Raw genomic sequence first — 19226 nt, forward strand, 5'->3', positions numbered from 1 at the left:
AAAAATAATCTTATTTCGGTGGTGATTGCCATGTAGTTTCTGTTGTTTTCCATACCCTAAATCAATTATTTCAAAAGGCTTTGTGTTGGACTTTGTTTTGGAATGTGTTTTTGCAGCTTAACAACTGTCCTGTAAGTAATTTCAACTAGAGTAATGTGCTGTTAATGAAGAGTGCTACAAACTGTTTATGCGGCAATATAAGTGTAACAACTCTTGTACGGCCTGTGCTAACAGAAGGTGAAGAGATTATGTGGGACCTTTTAGGAGGATTGGATGACTTCCCCTCAGTTGTTCAAGGTCTCACCCGGTCTCCCTGGACCATCTTGGCCACAGTAACAGACTTTGGACCTGGAATGCCTCAAAACCAGGTCCCACCGAGATTTGAACTCGGATCACTGGATTCAGAGTCCAGAGTGCTAACCATTACACCATGGAACCAATGTACAGTGTTCTGAAATATCAGGGAAACAATTTCTTGCGTGTTGCTGTTAAAGGGCCGATAAATGGATAAAGAGGGCATGAAGAAAATACAGTTGCAAGGAAAAGTACAAGTGTGTCAGAAGTGGGATTCGAACCCACGCCTCCAGAGGAGACTGCGACCTGAACGCAGCGCCTTAGACCGCTCGGCCATCCTGACTGCATTGCTGCTGCTTGTCCTAGCTTACGAGGTCAAATTTAGTATAGGAATCTATTCTAAGAAACAACTGTATGTTTACACTTGAGGGTTGGCTCATGGTGATTGAGACTCTTTATATCTGTTTCAATATTGGACCAACAAACCTGAATGCTGAGGGGCTGTGAAAGCTACGTGATCAAAGGACTTGTGAGAGATTGACATCTTGGTCTCCTAGCCAACCGTCAACTGGCAACTTTCCAGTACTTTTGTCCTGCTATGAAAAAAAATCACGCTTGACGTAATGACTCCACTGGTTCCATGGTGTAATTGTTAGCACTCTGGACTTTGAATCCAGTGATCTGAGTTCAAGTCTTGGTGGAACCTAGTGATGAGGTACAGGGCAGTGTGGCAATTCACTAAAAATAGTCTTATTTTGGTGGTGATTGCCATGTAGTTTCTGTTGTTTTCCATACCCTAAATCAATTATTTCAAAAGGCTTTGTGTTGGACTTTGTTTTGGAATGTGTTTTTGCAGCTTAACAACTGTCCTGTAAGTAATTTCAACTAGAGTAATGTGCTGTTAATGAACTGTTTATGCGGCAATATAAGTGTAACAACTCTTGTACGGCCTGTGCTAACAGAAGGTGAAGAGATTATTTGGGACCTTTTAGGAGGATTGGATGACTTCCCCTCAGTTGTTCAAGGTGTGGAATGCCTCAGTTGTTCAAGGTCTCACCCGGTCTCCCTGGACCATCTTGGCCACAGTAACAGACTTTGAACCTGGAATGCCTCAAAACCAGGTCCCACCGAGATTTGAACTCGGATCGCTGGATTCAGAGTCCAGAGTGCTAACCATTACACCATGGAACCAATGTACAGTGTTCTGAAATATCAGGGAAACAATTTATTGCGTGTTGCTGTTAAAGGGCAGATAACTGGATAAAGAGGGCATGAAGAAAATACAGTTGCAAGGAAAAGTACAAATGTGTCAGAAGTGGGATTCGAACCCACGCCTCCAGAGGAGACTGCGACCTGAACGCAGCGCCTTAGACCGCTCGGCCATCCTGACTGCTTTACCTCTGCTTGTCCTAGCTTATGAGGTCAAATTTAGTATAGGAATCTATTCTAAGAAACAACTGTATGTTTACACTTGAGGGTTGGCTCATGGTGATTGAGACTCTTTATATCTGTTTCAATATTGGACCAACAAACCTGAATGCTGAGGGGCTGTGAAAGCTACGTGATCAAAGGACTTGTGAGAGATTGACATCTTGGTCTCCTAGCCAACCGTCAACTGGCAACTTTCCAGTACTTTTGTCCTGCTATGAAAAAAAATCACGCTTGACGTAATGACTCCACTGGTTCCATGGTGTAATTGTTAGCACTCTGGACTTTGAATCCAGTGATCTGAGTTCAAGTCTTGGTGGAACCTAGTGATGAGGTACAGGGCAGTGTGGCAGTTCACTAAAAATAATCTTATTTCGGTGGTGATTGCCATGTAGTTTCTGTTGTTTTCCATACCCTAAATCAATTATTTCAAAAGGCTTTGTGTTGGACTTTGTTTTGGAATGTGTTTTTGCAGCTTAACAACTGTCCTGTAAGTAATTTCAACTAGAGTAATGTGCTGTTAATGAACTGTTTATGCGGCAATATAAGTGTAACAACTCTTGTACGGCCTGTGCTAACAGAAGGTGAAGAGATTATGTGGGACCTTTTAGGAGGATTGGATGACTTCCCCTCAGTTGTTCAAGGTGTGGAATGCCTCAGTTGTTCAAGGTCTCACCCGGTCTCCCTGGACCATCTTGGCCACAGTAACAGACTTTGAACCTGGAATGCCTCAAAATCAGGTCCCACCGAGATTTGAACTCGGATCGCTGGATTCAGAGTCCAGAGTGCTAACCATTACACCATGGAACCAATGTACAGCATTCTGAAATATCAGGGAAACAATTTCTTGCGTGTTGCTGTTAAAGGGTCGATAACTGGATAAAGAGGGCATGAAGAAAATACAGTTGCAAGGAAAAGTACAAGTGTGTCAGAAGTGGGATTCGAATCCACGCCTCCAGAGGAGACTGCGACCTGAACGCAGTTCCTTAGACCGCTCGGCCATCCTGACTGCATTACCTCTGCTTGTCCTAGCTTACGAGGTCAAATTTAGTATAGGAATCTATTCTAAGAAACAACTGTATGTTTACACTTGAGGGTTGGCTCATGGTGATTGAGACTCTTTATATCTGTTTCAATATTGGACCAACAAACCTGAATGCTGAGGGGCTGTGAAAGCTACGTGATCAAAGGACTTGTGAGAGATTGACATCTTGGTCTCCTAGCCAACCGTCAACTGGCAACTTTCCAGTACTTTTGTCCTGCTATGAAAAAAAATCACGCTTGACGTAATGACTCCACTGGTTCCATGGTGTAAATGGTTAGCACCCTGGACTTTGAATCCAGTGATCAGAGTTCAAGTCTCGGTGGAACCTAGTGATGAGATACAAGGCAGTGTGGCAGTTCACTGAAAATAATCTTATTTCGGTGGTGATTGCCATGTAGTTTCTGTTGTTTTCCATACCCTAAATCAATTATTTCAAAAGACTTTGAGTTGGACTTTGTTTTGGAATGTGTTCTTGCAGCTTAACAACTGTCCTGTAAGTAATTTCAACTAGAGTAATGTGCTGTTAATGAAGAGTGCTACAAACTGTTAATGCGGCAATATAAGTGTAACAACTCTCGTACGGCCTGTGCTAACAGAAGGCGAAGAGATTATGTGGGACCTTTTAGGAGGATTGGATGACTTCCCCTCAGTTGTTCAAGGTCTCACCCGGTCTCCCTGGACCATCTTGGCCACAGTAACAGACTTTGAACTTGGAATGCCTCAAAACCAGGTCCCACCGAGATTTGAACTCGGATCACTGGATTCAGAGTCCAGAGTGCTAACCATTACACCATGGAACCAATGTACAGAGTTCTGAAATATCAGGGAAACAATTTATTGCGTGTTGCTGTTAAAGGGCCGATAAATGGACAAAGAGGGCATGAAGAAAATACAGTTGCAAGGAAAAGTAGAAGTGTGTCAGAAGTGGGATTCAAACCCACGTCTCCAGAGGAGACTGCGACCTGAACGCAGCGCCTTAGACCTCTCGGCCATCCTGACTGCATTACCTCTGCTTGTCCTAGCTTACGAGGTCAAATTTAGTATAGGAATCTATTCTAAGAAACAACTGTATGTTTACACTTGAGGGTTGGCTCATGGTGATTGAGACTCTTTATATCTGTTTCAATATTGGACCAACAAACCTGAATGCTGAGGGGCTGTGAAAGCTACGTGATCAAAGGACTTGTGAGAGATTGACATCTTGGTCTCCTAGCCAACCGTCAACTGGCAACTTTCCAGTACTTTTGTCCTGCTATGAAAAAAAATCACGCTTGACGTAATGACTCCACTGGTTCCATGGTGTAATGGTTAGCACCCTGGACTTTGAATCCAGTGATCAGAGTTCAAGTCTTGGTGGAACCTAGTGATGAGATACAAGGCAGTGTGGCAGTTCACTGAAAATAATCTTATTTCGGTGGTGATTGCCATGTAGTTTCTGTTGTTTTCCATACCCTAAATCAATTATTTCAAAAGACTTTGAGTTGGACTTTGTTTTGGAATGTGTTCTTGCAGCTTAACAACTGTCCTGTAAGTAATTTCAACTAGAGTAATGTGCTGTTAATGAAGAGTGCTACAAACTGTTTATGCGGCAATATAAGTGTAACAACTCTCGTACGGCCTGTGCTAACAGAAGGTGAAGAGATTATGTGGGACCTTTTAGGAGGATTGGATGACTTCCCCTCAGTTGTTCAAGGTGTGGAATGCCTCAGTTGTTCAAGGTCTCACCCGGTCTCCCTGGACCATCTTGGCCACAGTAACAGACTTTGAACCTGGAATGCCTCAAAACCAGGTCCCACCGAGATTTGAACTCGGATCGCTGGATTCAGAGTGCTAACCATTACACCATGGAACCAATGTACAGCATTCTGAAATAGCAGGGAAACAATTTCTTGCGTGTTGCTGTTAAAGGGCCGATAACTGGATAAAGAGGGCATGAAGAAAATACAGTTGCAAGGAAAAGTACAAGTGTGTCAGAAGTGGGATTCGAACCCACGCCTCCAGAGGAGACTGCGACCTGAACGCAGCGCCTTAGACCGCTCGGCCATCCTGACTGCTTTACCTCTGCTTGTCCTAGCTTATGAGGTCAAATTTAGTATAGGAATCTATTCTAAGAAACAACTGTATGTTTACACTTGAGGGTTGGCTCATGGTGATTGAGACTCTTTATATCTGTTTCAATATTGGACCAACAAACCTGAATGCTGAGGGGCTGTGAAAGCTACGTGATCAAAGGACTTGTGAGAGATTGACATCTTGGTCTCCTAGCCAACCGTCAACTGGCAACTTTCCAGTACTTTTGTCCTGCTATGAAAAAAAATCACGCTTGACGTAATGACTCCACTGGTTCCATGGTGTAATTGTTAGCACTCTGGACTTTGAATCCAGTGATCTGAGTTCAAGTCTTGGTGGAACCTAGTGATGAGGTACAGGGCAGTGTGGCAATTCACTAAAAATAGTCTTATTTCGGTGGTGATTGCCATGTAGTTTCTGTTGTTTTCCATACCCTAAATCAATTATTTCAAAAGGCTTTGTGTTGGACTTTGTTTTGGAATGTGTTTTTGCAGCTTAACAACTGTCCTGTAAGTAATTTCAACTAGAGTAATGTGCTGTTAATGAACTGTTTATGCGGCAATATAAGTGTAACAACTCTTGTACGGCCTGTGCTAACAGAAGGTGAAGAGATTATGTGGGACCTTTTAGGAGGATTGGATGACTTCCCCTCAGTTGTTCAAGGTGTGGAATGCCTCAGTTGTTCAAGGTCTCACCCGGTCTCCCTGGACCATCTTGGCCACAGTAACAGACTTTGAACCTGGAATGCCTCAAAACCAGGTCCCACCGAGATTTGAACTCGGATCGCTGGATTCAGAGTCCAGAGTGCTAACCATTACACCATGGAACCAATGTACAGTGTTCTGAAATATCAGGGAAACAATTTATTGCGTGTTGCTGTTAAAGGGCAGATAACTGGATAAAGAGGGCATGAAGAAAATACAGTTGCAAGGAAAAGTACAAGTGTGTCAGAAGTGGGATTCAAACCCACGCCTCCAGAGGAGACTGCGACCTGAACGCAGCGCCTTAGACCGCTCGGCCATCCTGACTGCTTTACCTCTGCTTGTCCTAGCTTATGAGGTCAAATTTAGTATAGGAATCTATTCTAAGAAACAACTGTATGTTTACACTTGAGGGTTGGCTCATGGTGATTGAGACTCTTTATATCTGTTTCAATATTGGACCAACAAACCTGAATGCTGAGGGGCTGTGAAAGCTACGTGATCAAAGGACTTGTGAGAGATTGACATCTTGGTCTCCTAGCCAACCGTCACTGGCAACTTTCCAGTACTTTTGTCCTGCTATGAAAAAAAATCACGCTTGACGTAATGACTCCACTGGTTCCATGGTGTAAATGGTTAGCACCCTGGACTTTGAATCCAGTGATCAGAGTTCAAGTCTCGGTGGAACCTAGTGATGAGATACAAGGCAGTGTGGCAGTTCACTGAAAATAATCTTATTTCGGTGGTGATTGCCATGTAGTTTCTGTTGTTTTCCATACCCTAAATCAATTATTTCAAAAGACTTTGAGTTGGACTTTGTTTTGGAATGTGTTCTTGCAGCTTAACAACTGTCCTGTAAGTAATTTCAACTAGAGTAATGTGCTGTTAATGAAGAGTGCTACAAACTGTTAATGCGGCAATATAAGTGTAACAACTCTCGTACGGCCTGTGCTAACAGAAGGCGAAGAGATTATGTGGGACCTTTTAGGAGGATTGGATGACTTCCCCTCAGTTGTTCAAGGTCTCACCCGGTCTCCCTGGACCATCTTGGCCACAGTAACAGACTTTGAACTTGGAATGCCTCAAAACCAGGTCCCACCGAGATTTGAACTCGGATCACTGGATTCAGAGTCCAGAGTGCTAACCATTACACCATGGAACCAATGTACAGCATTCTGAAATATCAGGGAAACAATTTATTGCGTGTTGCTGTTAAAGGGCCGATAAATGGACAAAGAGGGCATGAAGAAAATACAGTTGCAAGGAAAAGTAGAAGTGTGTCAGAAGTGGGATTCAAACCCACGTCTCCAGAGGAGACTGCGACCTGAACGCAGCGCCTTAGACCTCTCGGCCATCCTGACTGCATTACCTCTGCTTGTCCTAGCTTACGAGGTCAAATTTAGTATAGGAATCTATTCTAAGAAACAACTGTATGTTTACACTTGAGGGTTGGCTCATGGTGATTGAGACTCTTTATATCTGTTTCAATATTGGACCAACAAACCTGAATGCTGAGGGGCTGTGAAAGCTACGTGATCAAAGGACTTGTGAGAGATTGACATCTTGGTCTCCTAGCCAACCGTCAACTGGCAACTTTCCAGTACTTTTGTCCTGCTATGAAAAAAAATCACGCTTGACATAATGACTCCACTGGTTCCATGGTGTAATGGTTAGCACCCTGGACTTTGAATCCAGTGATCAGAGTTCAAGTCTTGGTGGAACCTAGTGATGAGATACAAGGCAGTGTGGCAGTTCACTGAAAATAATCTTATTTCGGTGGTGATTGCCATGTAGTTTCTGTTGTTTTCCATACCCTAAATCAATTATTTCAAAAGACTTTGAGTTGGACTTTGTTTTGGAATGTGTTCTTGCAGCTTAACAACTGTCCTGTAAGTAATTTCAACTAGAGTAATGTGCTGTTAATGAAGAGTGCTACAAACTGTTTATGCGGCAATATAAGTGTAACAACTCTCGTACGGCCTGTGCTAACAGAAGGTGAAGAGATTATGTGGGACCTTTTAGGAGGATTGGATGACTTCCCCTCAGTTGTTCAAGGTCTCACCCGGTCTCCCTGGACCATCTTGGCCACAGTAACAGACTTTGAACTTGGAATGCCTCAAAACCAGGTCCCACCGAGATTTGAACTCAGATCACTGGATTCAGAGTCCAGAGTGCTAACCATTACACCATGGAACCAATGTACAGAGTTCTGAAATATCAGGGAAACAATTTATTGCGTGTTGCTGTTAAAGGGCCGATAAATGGACAAAGAGGGCATGAAGAAAATACAGTTGCAAGGAAAAGTAGAAGTGTGTCAGAAGTGGGATTCAAACCCACGTCTCCAGAGGAGACTGCGACCTGAACGCAGCGCCTTAGACCTCTCGGCCATCCTGACTGCATTACCTCTGCTTGTCCTAGCTTACGAGGTCAAATTTAGTATAGGAATCTATTCTAAGAAACAACTGTATGTTTACACTTGAGGGTTGGCTCATGGTGATTGAGACTCTTTATATCTGTTTCAATATTGGACCAACAAACCTGAATGCTGAGGGGCTGTGAAAGCTACGTGATCAAAGGACTTGTGAGAGATTGACATCTTGGTCTCCTAGCCAACCGTCAACTGGCAACTTTCCAGTACTTTTGTCCTGCTATGAAAAAAAATCACGCTTGACGTAATGACTCCACTGGTTCCATGGTGTAATTGTTAGCACTCTGGACTTTGAATCCAGTGATCTGAGTTCAAGTCTTGGTGGAACCTAGTGATGAGGTACAGGGCAGTGTGGCAATTCACTAAAAATAGTCTTATTTCGGTGGTGATTGCCATGTAGTTTCTGTTGTTTTCCATACCCTAAATCAATTATTTCAAAAGGCTTTGTGTTGGACTTTGTTTTGGAATGTGTTTTTGCAGCTTAACAACTGTCCTGTAAGTAATTTCAACTAGAGTAATGTGCTGTTAATGAACTGTTTATGCGGCAATATAAGTGTAACAACTCTTGTACGGCCTGTGCTAACAGAAGGTGAAGAGATTATGTGGGACCTTTTAGGAGGATTGGATGACTTCCCCTCAGTTGTTCAAGGTGTGGAATGCCTCAGTTGTTCAAGGTCTCACCCGGTCTCCCTGGACCATCTTGGCCACAGTAACAGACTTTGAACCTGGAATGCCTCAAAACCAGGTCCCACCGAGATTTGAACTCGGATCGCTGGATTCAGAGTCCAGAGTGCTAACCATTACACCATGGAACCAATGTACAGTGTTCTGAAATATCAGGGAAACAATTTATTGCGTGTTGCTGTTAAAGGGCAGATAACTGGATAAAGAGGGCATGAAGAAAATACAGTTGCAAGGAAAAGTACAAGTGTGTCAGAAGTGGGATTCGAACCCACGCCTCCAGAGGAGACTGCGACCTGAACGCAGCGCCTTAGACCGCTCGGCCATCCTGACTGCTTTACCTCTGCTTGTCCTAGCTTATGAGGTCAAATTTAGTATAGGAATCTATTCTAAGAAACAACTGTATGTTTACACTTGAGGGTTGGCTCATGGTGATTGAGACTCTTTATATCTGTTTCAATATTGGACCAACAAACCTGAATGCTGAGGGGCTGTGAAAGCTACGTGATCAAAGGACTTGTGAGAGATTGACATCTTGGTCTCCTAGCCAACCGTCAACTGGCAACTTTCCAGTACTTTTGTCCTGCTATGAAAAAAAATCACGCTTGACGTAATGACTCCACTGGTTCCATGGTGTAAATGGTTAGCACCCTGGACTTTGAATCCAGTGATCAGAGTTCAAGTCTCGGTGGAACCTAGTGATGAGATACAAGGCAGTGTGGCAGTTCACTGAAAATAATCTTATTTCGGTGGTGATTGCCATGTAGTTTCTGTTGTTTTCCATACCCTAAATCAATTATTTCAAAAGACTTTGAGTTGGACTTTGTTTTGGAATGTGTTCTTGCAGCTTAACAACTGTCCTGTAAGTAATTTCAACTAGAGTAATGTGCTGTTAATGAAGAGTGCTACAAACTGTTAATGCAGCAATATAAGTGTAACAACTCTCGTACGGCCTGTGCTAACAGAAGGCGAAGAGATTATGTGGGACCTTTTAGGAGGATTGGATGACTTCCCCTCAGTTGTTCAAGGTCTCACCCGGTCTCCCTGGACCATCTTGGCCACAGTAACAGACTTTGAACTTGGAATGCCTCAAAACCAGGTCCCACCGAGATTTGAACTCGGATCACTGGATTCAGAGTCCAGAGTGCTAACCATTACACCATGGAACCAATGTACAGAGTTCTGAAATATCAGGGAAACAATTTATTGCGTGTTGCTGTTAAAGGGCCGATAAATGGACAAAGAGGGCATGAAGAAAATACAGTTGCAAGGAAAAGTAGAAGTGTGTCAGAAGTGGGATTCAAACCCACGTCTCCAGAGGAGACTGCGACCTGAACGCAGCGCCTTAGACCTCTCGGCCATCCTGACTGCATTACCTCTGCTTGTCCTAGCTTACGAGGTCAAATTTAGTATAGGAATCTATTCTAAGAAACAACTGTATGTTTACACTTGAGGGTTGGCTCATGGTGATTGAGACTCTTTATATCTGTTTCAATATTGGACCAACAAACCTGAATGCTGAGGGGCTGTGAAAGCTACGTGATCAAAGGACTTGTGAGAGATTGACATCTTGGTCTCCTAGCCAACCGTCAACTGGCAACTTTCCAGTACTTTTGTCCTGCTATGAAAAAAAATCACGCTTGACGTAATGACTCCACTGGTTCCATGGTGTAATGGTTAGCACCCTGGACTTTGAATCCAGTGATCAGAGTTCAAGTCTTGGTGGAACCTAGTGATGAGATACAAGGCAGTGTGGCAGTTCACTGAAAATAATCTTATTTCGGTGGTGATTGCCATGTAGTTTCTGTTGTTTTCCATACCCTAAATCAATTATTTCAAAAGACTTTGAGTTGGACTTTGTTTTGGAATGTGTTCTTGCAGCTTAACAACTGTCCTGTAAGTAATTTCAACTAGAGTAATGTGCTGTTAATGAAGAGTGCTACAAACTGTTTATGCGGCAATATAAGTGTAACAACTCTCGTACGGCCTGTGCTAACAGAAGGTGAAGAGATTATGTGGGACCTTTTAGGAGGATTGGATGACTTCCCCTCAGTTGTTCAAGGTGTGGAATGCCTCAGTTGTTCAAGGTCTCACCCGGTCTCCCTGGACCATCTTGGCCACAGTAACAGACTTTGAACCTGGAATGCCTCAAAACCAGGTCCCACCGAGATTTGAACTCGGATCGCTGGATTCAGAGTACAAAGTGCTAACGATTACACCATGGAACCAATGTACAGTGTTCTGAAATATCAGGGAAACAATTTATTGCGTGTTGCTGTTAAAGGGCCGATAAATGGATAAAGAGGGCATGAAGAAAATACAGTTGCAAGGAAAAGTACAAGTGTGTCAGAAGTGGGATTCGAACCCACGCCTCCAGAGGAGACTGCGACCTGAACGCAGCGCCTTAGACCGCTCGGCCATCCTGACTGCATTGCCTCTGCTTGTCCTAGCTTACGAGGTAAAATTTAGTATAGGAATCTATTCTAAGAAACAACTGTATGTTTACACTTGAGGGTTGGCTCATGGTGATTGAGACTCTTTATATCTGTTTCAATATTGGACCAACAAACCTGAATGCTGAGGGGCTGTGAAAGCTACGTGATCAAAGGACTTGTGAGAGATTGACATCTTGGTCTCCTAGCCAACCGTCAACTGGCAACTTTCCAGTACTTTTGTCCTGCTATGAAAAAAAATCACGCTTGACGTAATGACTCCACTGGTTCCATGGTGTAAATGGTTAGCACCCTGGACTTTGAATCCAGTGATCAGAGTTCAAGTCTCGGTGGAACCTAGTGATGAGATACAAGGCAGTTTGGCAGTTCACTGAAAATAATCTTATTTTGGTGGTGATTGCCATGTAGTTTCTGTTGTTTTCCATACCCTAAATCAATTATTTCAAAAGACTTTGAGTTGGACTTTGTTTTGGAATGTGTTCTTGCAGCTTAACAACTGTCCTGTAAGTAATTTCAACTAGAGTAATGTGCTGTTAATGAAGAGTGCTACAAACTGTTTATGCGGCAATATAAGTGTAACAACTCTCGTACGGCCTGTGCTAACAGAAGGTGAAGAGATTATGTGGGACCTTTTAGGAGGATTGGATGACTTCCCCTCAGTTGTTCAAGGTGTGGAATGCCTCAGTTGTTCAAGGTCTCACCCGGTCTCCCTGGACCATCTTGGCCACAGTAACAGACTTTGAACCTGGAATGCCTCAAAACCAGGTCCCACCGAGATTTGAACTCGGATCGCTGGATTCAGAGTACAGAGTGCTAACGATTACACCATGGAACCAATGTACAGTGTTCTGAAATATCAGGGAAACAATTTATTGCGTGTTGCTGTTAAAGGGCCGATAAATGGATAAAGAGGGCATGAAGAAAATACAGTTGCAAGGAAAAGTACAAGTGTGTCAGAAGTGGGATTCGAACCCACGCCTCCAGAGGAGACTGCGACCTGAACGCAGCGCCTTAGACCGCTCGGCCATCCTGACTGCATTGCCTCTGCTTGTCCTAGCTTACGAGGTCAAATTTAGTATAGGAATCTATTCTAAGAAACAACTGTATGTTTACACTTGAGGGTTGGCTCATGGTGATTGAGACTCTTTATATCTGTTTCAATATTGGACCAACAAACCTGAATGCTGAGGGGCTGTGAAAGCTACGTGATCAAAGGACTTGTGAGAGATTGACATCTTGGTCTCCTAGCCAACCGTCAACTGGCAACTTTCCAGTACTTTTGTCCTGCTATGAAAAAAAATCACGCTTGACGTAATGACTCCACTGGTTCCATGGTGTAATTGTTAGCACTCTGGACTTTGAATCCAGTGATCTGAGTTCAAGTCTTGGTGGAACCTAGTGATGAGGTACAGGGCAGTGTGGCAGTTCACTAAAAATAATCTTATTTCGGTGGTGATTGCCATGTAGTTTCTGTTGTTTTCCATACCCTAAATCAATTATTTCAAAAGGCTTTGTGTTGGACTTTGTTTTAGAATGTGTTTTTGCAGCTTAACAACTGTCCTGTAAGTAATTTCAACTAGAGTAATGTGCTGTTAATGAAGAGTGCTACAAACTGTTTATGCGGCAATATAAGTGTAACAACTCTTGTACGGCCTGTGCTAACAGAAGGTGAAGAGATTATGTGGGACCTTTTAGGAGGATTGGATGACTTCCCCTCAGTTGTTCAAGGTGTGGAATGCCTCAGTTGTTCAAGGTCTCACCCGGTCTCCCCGGACCATCTTGGCCACAGTAACAGACTTTGAACCTGGAATGCCTCAAAACCAGGTCCCACCGAGATTTGAACTCGGATCGCTGGATTCAGAGTACAGAGTGCTAACGATTACACCATGGAACCAATGTACAGTGTTCTGAAATATCAGGGAAACAATTTATTGCGTGTTGCTGTTAAAGGGCCGATAAATGGATAAAGAGGGCATGAAGAAAATACAGTTGCAAGGAAAAGTACAAGTGTGTCAGAAGTGGGATTTGAACCCACGCCTCCAGAGGAGACTGCGACCTTAACGCAGCGCCTTAGACCGCTCGGCCATCCTGACTGCATTGCCTCTGCTTGTCCTAGCTTACGAGGTCAAATTTAGTATAGGAATCTATTCTAAGAAACAACTGTATGTTTACACTTGAGGGTTGGCTCATGGTGATTGAGACTCTTTATATCTGTTTCAATATTGGACCAACAAACCTGAATGCTGAGGGGCTGTGAAAGCTACGTGATCAAAGGACTTGTGAGAGATTGACATCTTGGTCTCCTAGCCAACCGTCAACTGGCAACTTTCCAGTACTTTTGTCCTGCTATGAAAAAAAATCACGCTTGACGTAATGACTCCACTGGTTCCATGGTGTAAATGGTTAGCACCCTGGACTTTGAATCCAGTGATCAGAGTTCAAGTCTCGGTGGAACCTAGTGATGAGATACAAGGCAGTTTGGCAGTTCACTGAAAATAATCTTATTTTGGTGGTGATTGCCATGTAGTTTCTGTTGTTTTCCATACCCTAAATCAATTATTTCAAAAGACTTTGAGTTGGACTTTGTTTTGGAATGTGTTCTTGCAGCTTAACAACTGTCCTGTAAGTAATTTCAACTAGAGTAATGTGCTGTTAATGAAGAGTGCTACAAACTGTTTATGCGGCAATATAAGTGTAACAACTCTCGTACGGCCTGTGCTAACAGAAGGTGAAGAGATTATGTGGGACCTTTTAGGAGGATTGGATGACTTCCCCTCAGTTGTTCAAGGTGTGGAATGCCTCAGTTGTTCAAGGTCTCACCCGGTCTCCCTGGACCATCTTGGCCACAGTAACAGACTTTGAACCTGGAATGCCTCAAAACCAGGTCCCACCGAGATTTGAACTTGGATCGCTGGATTCAGAGTACAGAGTGCTAACGATTACACCATGGAACCAATGTACAGTGTTCTGAAATATCAGGGAAACAATTTATTGCGTGTTGCTGTTAAAGGGCCGATAAATGGATAAAGAGGGCATGAAGAAAATACAGTTGCAAGGAAAAGTACAAGTGTGTCAGAAGTGGGATTCGAACCCACGCCTCCAGAGGAGACTGCGACCTGAACGCAGCGCCTTAGACCGCTCGGCCATCCTGACTGCATTGCCTCTGCTTGTCCTAGCTTACGAGGTCAAATTTAGTATAGGAATCTATTCTAAGAAACAACTGTATGTTTACACTTGAGGGTTGGCTCATGGTGATTGAGACTCTTTATATCTGTTTCAATATTGGACCAACAAACCTGAATGCTGAGGGGCTGTGAAAGCTACGTGATCAAAGGACTTGTGAGAGATTGACATCTTGGTCTCCTAGCCAACCGTCAACTGGCAACTTTCCAGTACTTTTGTCCTGCTATGAAAAAAAATCACGCTTGACGTAATGACTCCACTGGTTCCATGGTGTAATGGTTAGCACTCTGGACTTTGAATCCAGTGATCCGAGTTCAAGTCTCGGTGGAACCTAGTGATGAGATGTGTGGCAGTTCACTGAAAATAATCTTATTTTGGTGGTGATTGCCATGTAGTTTCTGTTGTTTTCCATACCCTAAATCAATTATTTCAAAAGACTTTGAGTTGGACTTTGTTTTGGAATGTGTTCTTGCAGCTTAACAACTGTCCTGTAAGTAATTTCAACTAGAGTAATGTGCTGTTAATGAAGAGTGCTACAAACTGTTTATGCGGCAATATAAGTGTAACAACTCTCGTACGGCCTGTGCTAACAGAAGGTGAAGAGATTATGTGGGACCTTTTAGGAGGATTGGATGACTTCCCCTCAGTTGTTCAAGGTGTGGAATGCCTCAGTTGTTCAAGGTCTCACCCGGTCTCCCTGGACCATCTTGGCCACAGTAACAGACTTTGAACCTGGAATGCCTCAAAACCAGGTCCCACCGAGATTTGAACTCGGATCGCTGGATTCAGAGTGCTAACCATTACACCATGGAACCAATGTGCAGCATTCTGAAATATCAGGGAAACAATTTCTTGCGTGTTGCTGTTAAAGGGCCGATAACTGGATAAAGAGGGCATGAAGAAAATACAGTTGCAAGGAAAAGTACAAGTGTGTCGGAAGTGGGATTCGAACCCACGCCTCCAGAGGAGACTGCGACCTGAACGCAGCGCCTTAGACCGCTCGGCCATCCTGACTGCATTACCTCTGCTTGTCCTAGCTTACGAGGTCAAATTTAGTATAGGAATCTATTCTAAGAAACAACTGTATGTTTACACTTGAGGGTTGGCTCATGGTGATTGAGACTCTTTATATCTGTTTCAATATTGGACCAACAAACCTGAATGCTGAGGGGCTGTGAAAGCTACGTGATCAAAGGACTTGTGAGAGATTGACATCTTGGTCTCCTAGCCAACCGTCAACTGGCAACTTTCCAGTACTTTTGTCCTGCTATGAAAAAAAATCACGCTTGACGTAATGACTCCACTGGTTCCATGGTGTAATTGTTAGCACTCTGGACTTTGAATCCAGTGATCTGAGTTCAAGTCTTGGTGGAACCTAGTGATGAGGTACAGGGCAGTGTGGCAGTTCACTAAAAATAATCTTATTTCGGTGGTGATTGCCATGTAGTTTCTGTTGTTTTCCATACCCTAAATCAATTATTTCAAAAGGCTTTGTGTTGGACTTTGTTTTGGAATGTGTTTTTGCAGCTTAACAACTGTCCTGTAAGTAATTTCAACTAGAGTAATGTGCTGTTAATGAAGAGTGCTACAAACTGTTTATGCGGCAATATAAGTGTAACAACTCTTGTACGGCCTGTGCTAACAGAAGGTGAAGAGATTATGTGGGACCTTTTAGGAGGATTGGATGACTTCCCCTCAGTTGTTCAAGGTGTGGAATGCCTCAGTTGTTCAAGGTCTCACCCGGTCTCCCTGGACCATCTTGGCCACAGTAACAGACTTTGAACCTGGAATGCCTCAAAACCAGGTCCCACCGAGATTTGAACTCGGATCGCTGGATTCAGAGTACAGAGTGCTAACGATTACACCATGGAACCAATGTACAGTGTTCTGAAATATCAGGGAAACAATTTATTGCGTGTTGCTGTTAAAGGGCCGATAAATGGATAAAGAGGGCATGAAGAAAATACAGTTGCAAGGAAAAGTACAAGTGTGTCAGAAGTGGGATTTGAACCCACGCCTCCAGAGGAGACTGCGACCTGAACGCAGCGCCTTAGACCGCTCGGCCATCCTGACTGCATTGCCTCTGCTTGTCCTAGCTTACGAGGTCAAATTTAGTATAGGAATCTATTCTAAGAAACAACTGTATGTTTACACTTGAGGGTTGGCTCATGGTGATTGAGACTCTTTATATCTGTTTCAATATTGGACCAACAAACCTGAATGCTGAGGGGCTGTGAAAGCTACGTGATCAAAGGACTTGTGAGAGATTGACATCTTGGTCTCCTAGCCAACCGTCAACTGGCAACTTTCCAGTACTTTTGTCCTGCTATGAAAAAAAATCACGCTTGACGTAATGACTCCACTGGTTCCATGGTGTAATTGTTAGCACTCTGGACTTTGAATCCAGTGATCTGAGTTCAAGTCTTGGTGGAACCTAGTGATGAGGTACAGGGCAGTGTGGCAATTCACTAAAAATAGTCTTATTTCGGTGGTGATTGCCATGTAGTTTCTGTTGTTTTCCATACCCTAAATCAATTATTTCAAAAGGCTTTGTGTTGGACTTTGTTTTGGAATGTGTTTTTGCAGCTTAACAACTGTCCTGTAAGTAATTTCAACTAGAGTAATGTGCTGTTAATGAACTGTTTATGCGGCAATATAAGTGTAACAACTCTCGTACGGCCTGTGCTAACAGAAGGTGAAGAGATTATGTGGGACCTTTTAGGAGGATTGGATGACTTCCCCTCAGTTGTTCAAGGTGTGGAATGCCTCAGTTGTTCAAGGTCTCACCCGGTCTCCCTGGACCATCTTGGCCACAGTAACAGACTTTGAACCTGGAATGCCTCAAAACCAGGTCCCACCGAGATTTGAACTCGGATCGCTGGATTCAGAGTACAGAGTGCTAACGATTACACCATGGAACCAATGTACAGTGTTCTGAAATATCAGGGAAACAATTTATTGCGTGTTGCTGTTAAAGGGCCGATAAATGGATAAAGAGGGCATGAAGAAAATACAGTTGCAAGGAAAAGTACAAGTGTGTCAGAAGTGGGATTTGAACCCACGCCTCCAGAGGAGACTGCGACCTGAACGCAGCGCCTTAGACCGCTCGGCCATCCTGACTGCATTGCCTCTGCTTGTCCTAGCTTACGAGGTCAAATTTAGTATAGGAATCTATTCTAAGAAACAACTGTATGTTTACACTTGAGGGTTGGCTCATGGTGATTGAGACTCTTTATATCTGTTTCAATATTGGACCAACAAACCTGAATGCTGAGGGGCTGTGAAAGCTACGTGATCAAAGGACTTGTGAGAGATTGACATCTTGGTCTCCTAGCCAACCGTCAACTGGCAACTTTCCAGTACTTTTGTCCTGCTATGAAAAAAAATCACGCTTGACGTAATGACTCCACTGGTTCCATGGTGTAATTGTTAGCACTCTGGACTTTGAATCCAGTGATCTGAGTTCAAGTCTTGGTGGAACCTAGTGATGAGGTACAGGGCAGTGTGGCAATTCACTAAAAATAGTCTTATTTCGGTGGTGATTGCCATGTAGTTTCTGTTGTTTTCCATACCCTAAATCAATTATTTCAAAAGGCTTTGTGTTGGACTTTGTTTTGGAATGTGTTTTTGCAGCTTAACAACTGTCCTGTAAGTAATTTCAACTAGAGTAATGTGCTGTTAATGAACTGTTTATGCGGCAATATAAGTGTAACAACTCTCGTACGGCCTGTGCTAACAGAAGGTGAAGAGATTATGTGGGACCTTTTAGGAGGATTGGATGACTTCCCCTCAGTTGTTCAAGGTGTGGAATGCCTCAGTTGTTCAAGGTCTCACCCGGTCTCCCTGGACCATCTTGGCCACAGTAACAGACTTTGAACCTGGAATGCCTCAAAACCAGGTCCCACCGAGATTTGAACTCGTGCTAACCATTACACCATGGAACCAATGTACAGTGTTCTGAAATATCAGGGAAACAATTTATTGCGTGTTGCTGTTAAAGGGCAGATAAATGGATAAAGAGGGCATGAAGAAAATACAGTTGCAAGGAAAAGTACAAGTGTGTCAGAAGTGGGATTCGAACCCACGCCTCTAGAGGAGACTGCGACCTGAACGCAGCGCCTTAGACCGCTCGGCCATCCTGACTGCATTGCCTCTGCTTGTCCTAGCTTACGAGGTCAAATTTAGTATAGGAATCTATTCTAAGAAACAACTGTATGTTTACACTTGAGGGTTGGCTCATGGTGATTGAGACTCTTTATATCTGTTTCAATATTGGACCAACAAACCTGAATGCTGAGGGGCTGTGAAAGCTACGTGATCAAAGGACTTGTGAGAGATTGACATCTTGGTCTCCTAGCCAACCGTCAACTGGCAACTTTCCAGTACTTTTGTCCTGCTATGAAAAAAAATCACGCTTGACGTAATGACTCCACTGGTTCCATGGTGTAATTGTTAGCACTCTGGACTTTGAATCCAGTGATCTGAGTTCAAGTCTTGGTGGAACCTAGTGATGAGGTACAGGGCAGTGTGGCAGTTCACTAAAAATAATCTTATTTCGGTGGTGATTGCCATGTAGTTTCTGTTGTTTTCCATACCCTAAATCAATTATTTCAAAAGGCTTTGTGTTGGACTTTGTTTTGGAATGTGTTTTTGCAGCTTAACAACTGTCCTGTAAGTAATTTCAACTAGAGTAATGTGCTGTTAATGAAGAGTGCTACAAACTGTTTATGCGGCAATATAAGTGTAACAACTCTTGTACGGCCTGTGCTAACAGAAGGTGAAGAGATTATGTGGGACCTTTTAGGAGGATTGGATGACTTCCCCTCAGTTGTTCAAGGTGTGGAATGCCTCAGTTGTTCAAGGTCTCACCCGGTCTCCCTGGACCATCTTGGCCACAGTAACAGACTTTGAACCTGGAATGCCTCAAAACCAGGTCCCACCGA

General features: G+C 43.4%; 45 non-coding genes across 45 annotated transcripts; 18 read left to right on the forward strand and 27 right to left on the reverse strand.

The window, feature by feature from the left end:
* Positions 1–366: 366 nt before the first annotated feature.
* Positions 367–438, reverse strand: trnaq-cug (transfer RNA glutamine (anticodon CUG)). Its single transcript has one exon. It is a non-coding gene; the product is annotated as a tRNA-Gln (tRNA).
* Positions 439–554: 116 nt separating this feature from the next.
* On the reverse strand, positions 555–637 carry trnal-cag (transfer RNA leucine (anticodon CAG)). The gene has a single exon. It is a non-coding gene; the product is annotated as a tRNA-Leu (tRNA).
* Positions 638–928: 291 nt separating this feature from the next.
* On the forward strand, positions 929–1000 carry trnaq-uug (transfer RNA glutamine (anticodon UUG)). The gene has a single exon. It is a non-coding gene; the product is annotated as a tRNA-Gln (tRNA).
* A 413-nt stretch (positions 1001–1413) lies between these two features.
* trnaq-cug (transfer RNA glutamine (anticodon CUG)) lies at positions 1414–1485 on the reverse strand. The gene has a single exon. It is a non-coding gene; the product is annotated as a tRNA-Gln (tRNA).
* Positions 1486–1601: 116 nt separating this feature from the next.
* On the reverse strand, positions 1602–1684 carry trnal-cag (transfer RNA leucine (anticodon CAG)). The gene has a single exon. It is a non-coding gene; the product is annotated as a tRNA-Leu (tRNA).
* Positions 1685–1975: 291 nt separating this feature from the next.
* On the forward strand, positions 1976–2047 carry trnaq-uug (transfer RNA glutamine (anticodon UUG)). The gene has a single exon. It is a non-coding gene; the product is annotated as a tRNA-Gln (tRNA).
* Positions 2048–2460: 413 nt separating this feature from the next.
* On the reverse strand, positions 2461–2532 carry trnaq-cug (transfer RNA glutamine (anticodon CUG)). The gene has a single exon. It is a non-coding gene; the product is annotated as a tRNA-Gln (tRNA).
* A 116-nt stretch (positions 2533–2648) lies between these two features.
* trnal-cag (transfer RNA leucine (anticodon CAG)) lies at positions 2649–2731 on the reverse strand. Its single transcript has one exon. It is a non-coding gene; the product is annotated as a tRNA-Leu (tRNA).
* A 291-nt stretch (positions 2732–3022) lies between these two features.
* On the forward strand, positions 3023–3095 carry trnaq-uug (transfer RNA glutamine (anticodon UUG)). The gene has a single exon. It is a non-coding gene; the product is annotated as a tRNA-Gln (tRNA).
* Positions 3096–3495: 400 nt separating this feature from the next.
* Positions 3496–3567, reverse strand: trnaq-cug (transfer RNA glutamine (anticodon CUG)). The gene has a single exon. It is a non-coding gene; the product is annotated as a tRNA-Gln (tRNA).
* Positions 3568–3683: 116 nt separating this feature from the next.
* Positions 3684–3766, reverse strand: trnal-cag (transfer RNA leucine (anticodon CAG)). The gene has a single exon. It is a non-coding gene; the product is annotated as a tRNA-Leu (tRNA).
* A 291-nt stretch (positions 3767–4057) lies between these two features.
* On the forward strand, positions 4058–4129 carry trnaq-uug (transfer RNA glutamine (anticodon UUG)). The gene has a single exon. It is a non-coding gene; the product is annotated as a tRNA-Gln (tRNA).
* Positions 4130–4735: 606 nt separating this feature from the next.
* trnal-cag (transfer RNA leucine (anticodon CAG)) lies at positions 4736–4818 on the reverse strand. Its single transcript has one exon. It is a non-coding gene; the product is annotated as a tRNA-Leu (tRNA).
* Positions 4819–5109: 291 nt separating this feature from the next.
* On the forward strand, positions 5110–5181 carry trnaq-uug (transfer RNA glutamine (anticodon UUG)). The gene has a single exon. It is a non-coding gene; the product is annotated as a tRNA-Gln (tRNA).
* Positions 5182–5594: 413 nt separating this feature from the next.
* On the reverse strand, positions 5595–5666 carry trnaq-cug (transfer RNA glutamine (anticodon CUG)). The gene has a single exon. It is a non-coding gene; the product is annotated as a tRNA-Gln (tRNA).
* A 116-nt stretch (positions 5667–5782) lies between these two features.
* On the reverse strand, positions 5783–5865 carry trnal-cag (transfer RNA leucine (anticodon CAG)). Its single transcript has one exon. It is a non-coding gene; the product is annotated as a tRNA-Leu (tRNA).
* Positions 5866–6155: 290 nt separating this feature from the next.
* On the forward strand, positions 6156–6228 carry trnaq-uug (transfer RNA glutamine (anticodon UUG)). Its single transcript has one exon. It is a non-coding gene; the product is annotated as a tRNA-Gln (tRNA).
* A 400-nt stretch (positions 6229–6628) lies between these two features.
* Positions 6629–6700, reverse strand: trnaq-cug (transfer RNA glutamine (anticodon CUG)). Its single transcript has one exon. It is a non-coding gene; the product is annotated as a tRNA-Gln (tRNA).
* A 116-nt stretch (positions 6701–6816) lies between these two features.
* Positions 6817–6899, reverse strand: trnal-cag (transfer RNA leucine (anticodon CAG)). Its single transcript has one exon. It is a non-coding gene; the product is annotated as a tRNA-Leu (tRNA).
* Positions 6900–7190: 291 nt separating this feature from the next.
* On the forward strand, positions 7191–7262 carry trnaq-uug (transfer RNA glutamine (anticodon UUG)). Its single transcript has one exon. It is a non-coding gene; the product is annotated as a tRNA-Gln (tRNA).
* A 400-nt stretch (positions 7263–7662) lies between these two features.
* On the reverse strand, positions 7663–7734 carry trnaq-cug (transfer RNA glutamine (anticodon CUG)). Its single transcript has one exon. It is a non-coding gene; the product is annotated as a tRNA-Gln (tRNA).
* Positions 7735–7850: 116 nt separating this feature from the next.
* On the reverse strand, positions 7851–7933 carry trnal-cag (transfer RNA leucine (anticodon CAG)). The gene has a single exon. It is a non-coding gene; the product is annotated as a tRNA-Leu (tRNA).
* A 291-nt stretch (positions 7934–8224) lies between these two features.
* Positions 8225–8296, forward strand: trnaq-uug (transfer RNA glutamine (anticodon UUG)). The gene has a single exon. It is a non-coding gene; the product is annotated as a tRNA-Gln (tRNA).
* A 413-nt stretch (positions 8297–8709) lies between these two features.
* On the reverse strand, positions 8710–8781 carry trnaq-cug (transfer RNA glutamine (anticodon CUG)). Its single transcript has one exon. It is a non-coding gene; the product is annotated as a tRNA-Gln (tRNA).
* A 116-nt stretch (positions 8782–8897) lies between these two features.
* trnal-cag (transfer RNA leucine (anticodon CAG)) lies at positions 8898–8980 on the reverse strand. Its single transcript has one exon. It is a non-coding gene; the product is annotated as a tRNA-Leu (tRNA).
* Positions 8981–9271: 291 nt separating this feature from the next.
* trnaq-uug (transfer RNA glutamine (anticodon UUG)) lies at positions 9272–9344 on the forward strand. The gene has a single exon. It is a non-coding gene; the product is annotated as a tRNA-Gln (tRNA).
* Positions 9345–9744: 400 nt separating this feature from the next.
* On the reverse strand, positions 9745–9816 carry trnaq-cug (transfer RNA glutamine (anticodon CUG)). Its single transcript has one exon. It is a non-coding gene; the product is annotated as a tRNA-Gln (tRNA).
* Positions 9817–9932: 116 nt separating this feature from the next.
* On the reverse strand, positions 9933–10015 carry trnal-cag (transfer RNA leucine (anticodon CAG)). Its single transcript has one exon. It is a non-coding gene; the product is annotated as a tRNA-Leu (tRNA).
* Positions 10016–10306: 291 nt separating this feature from the next.
* Positions 10307–10378, forward strand: trnaq-uug (transfer RNA glutamine (anticodon UUG)). Its single transcript has one exon. It is a non-coding gene; the product is annotated as a tRNA-Gln (tRNA).
* A 613-nt stretch (positions 10379–10991) lies between these two features.
* On the reverse strand, positions 10992–11074 carry trnal-cag (transfer RNA leucine (anticodon CAG)). Its single transcript has one exon. It is a non-coding gene; the product is annotated as a tRNA-Leu (tRNA).
* A 291-nt stretch (positions 11075–11365) lies between these two features.
* On the forward strand, positions 11366–11438 carry trnaq-uug (transfer RNA glutamine (anticodon UUG)). Its single transcript has one exon. It is a non-coding gene; the product is annotated as a tRNA-Gln (tRNA).
* A 613-nt stretch (positions 11439–12051) lies between these two features.
* On the reverse strand, positions 12052–12134 carry trnal-cag (transfer RNA leucine (anticodon CAG)). Its single transcript has one exon. It is a non-coding gene; the product is annotated as a tRNA-Leu (tRNA).
* Positions 12135–12425: 291 nt separating this feature from the next.
* trnaq-uug (transfer RNA glutamine (anticodon UUG)) lies at positions 12426–12497 on the forward strand. The gene has a single exon. It is a non-coding gene; the product is annotated as a tRNA-Gln (tRNA).
* A 613-nt stretch (positions 12498–13110) lies between these two features.
* On the reverse strand, positions 13111–13193 carry trnal-aag (transfer RNA leucine (anticodon AAG)). The gene has a single exon. It is a non-coding gene; the product is annotated as a tRNA-Leu (tRNA).
* A 291-nt stretch (positions 13194–13484) lies between these two features.
* trnaq-uug (transfer RNA glutamine (anticodon UUG)) lies at positions 13485–13557 on the forward strand. The gene has a single exon. It is a non-coding gene; the product is annotated as a tRNA-Gln (tRNA).
* Positions 13558–14170: 613 nt separating this feature from the next.
* trnal-cag (transfer RNA leucine (anticodon CAG)) lies at positions 14171–14253 on the reverse strand. The gene has a single exon. It is a non-coding gene; the product is annotated as a tRNA-Leu (tRNA).
* Positions 14254–14544: 291 nt separating this feature from the next.
* On the forward strand, positions 14545–14616 carry trnaq-uug (transfer RNA glutamine (anticodon UUG)). The gene has a single exon. It is a non-coding gene; the product is annotated as a tRNA-Gln (tRNA).
* A 598-nt stretch (positions 14617–15214) lies between these two features.
* On the reverse strand, positions 15215–15297 carry trnal-cag (transfer RNA leucine (anticodon CAG)). Its single transcript has one exon. It is a non-coding gene; the product is annotated as a tRNA-Leu (tRNA).
* A 291-nt stretch (positions 15298–15588) lies between these two features.
* On the forward strand, positions 15589–15660 carry trnaq-uug (transfer RNA glutamine (anticodon UUG)). Its single transcript has one exon. It is a non-coding gene; the product is annotated as a tRNA-Gln (tRNA).
* A 613-nt stretch (positions 15661–16273) lies between these two features.
* On the reverse strand, positions 16274–16356 carry trnal-cag (transfer RNA leucine (anticodon CAG)). The gene has a single exon. It is a non-coding gene; the product is annotated as a tRNA-Leu (tRNA).
* Positions 16357–16647: 291 nt separating this feature from the next.
* trnaq-uug (transfer RNA glutamine (anticodon UUG)) lies at positions 16648–16719 on the forward strand. The gene has a single exon. It is a non-coding gene; the product is annotated as a tRNA-Gln (tRNA).
* A 601-nt stretch (positions 16720–17320) lies between these two features.
* Positions 17321–17403, reverse strand: trnal-cag (transfer RNA leucine (anticodon CAG)). The gene has a single exon. It is a non-coding gene; the product is annotated as a tRNA-Leu (tRNA).
* A 291-nt stretch (positions 17404–17694) lies between these two features.
* trnaq-uug (transfer RNA glutamine (anticodon UUG)) lies at positions 17695–17766 on the forward strand. The gene has a single exon. It is a non-coding gene; the product is annotated as a tRNA-Gln (tRNA).
* A 577-nt stretch (positions 17767–18343) lies between these two features.
* trnal-cag (transfer RNA leucine (anticodon CAG)) lies at positions 18344–18426 on the reverse strand. The gene has a single exon. It is a non-coding gene; the product is annotated as a tRNA-Leu (tRNA).
* A 291-nt stretch (positions 18427–18717) lies between these two features.
* trnaq-uug (transfer RNA glutamine (anticodon UUG)) lies at positions 18718–18789 on the forward strand. Its single transcript has one exon. It is a non-coding gene; the product is annotated as a tRNA-Gln (tRNA).
* Positions 18790–19226: the final 437 nt, after the last annotated feature.

This window comes from Labrus mixtus, chromosome 22, assembly GCF_963584025.1.
Source record: "Labrus mixtus chromosome 22, fLabMix1.1, whole genome shotgun sequence".
NCBI lineage: Eukaryota > Metazoa > Chordata > Actinopteri > Labriformes > Labridae > Labrus > Labrus mixtus.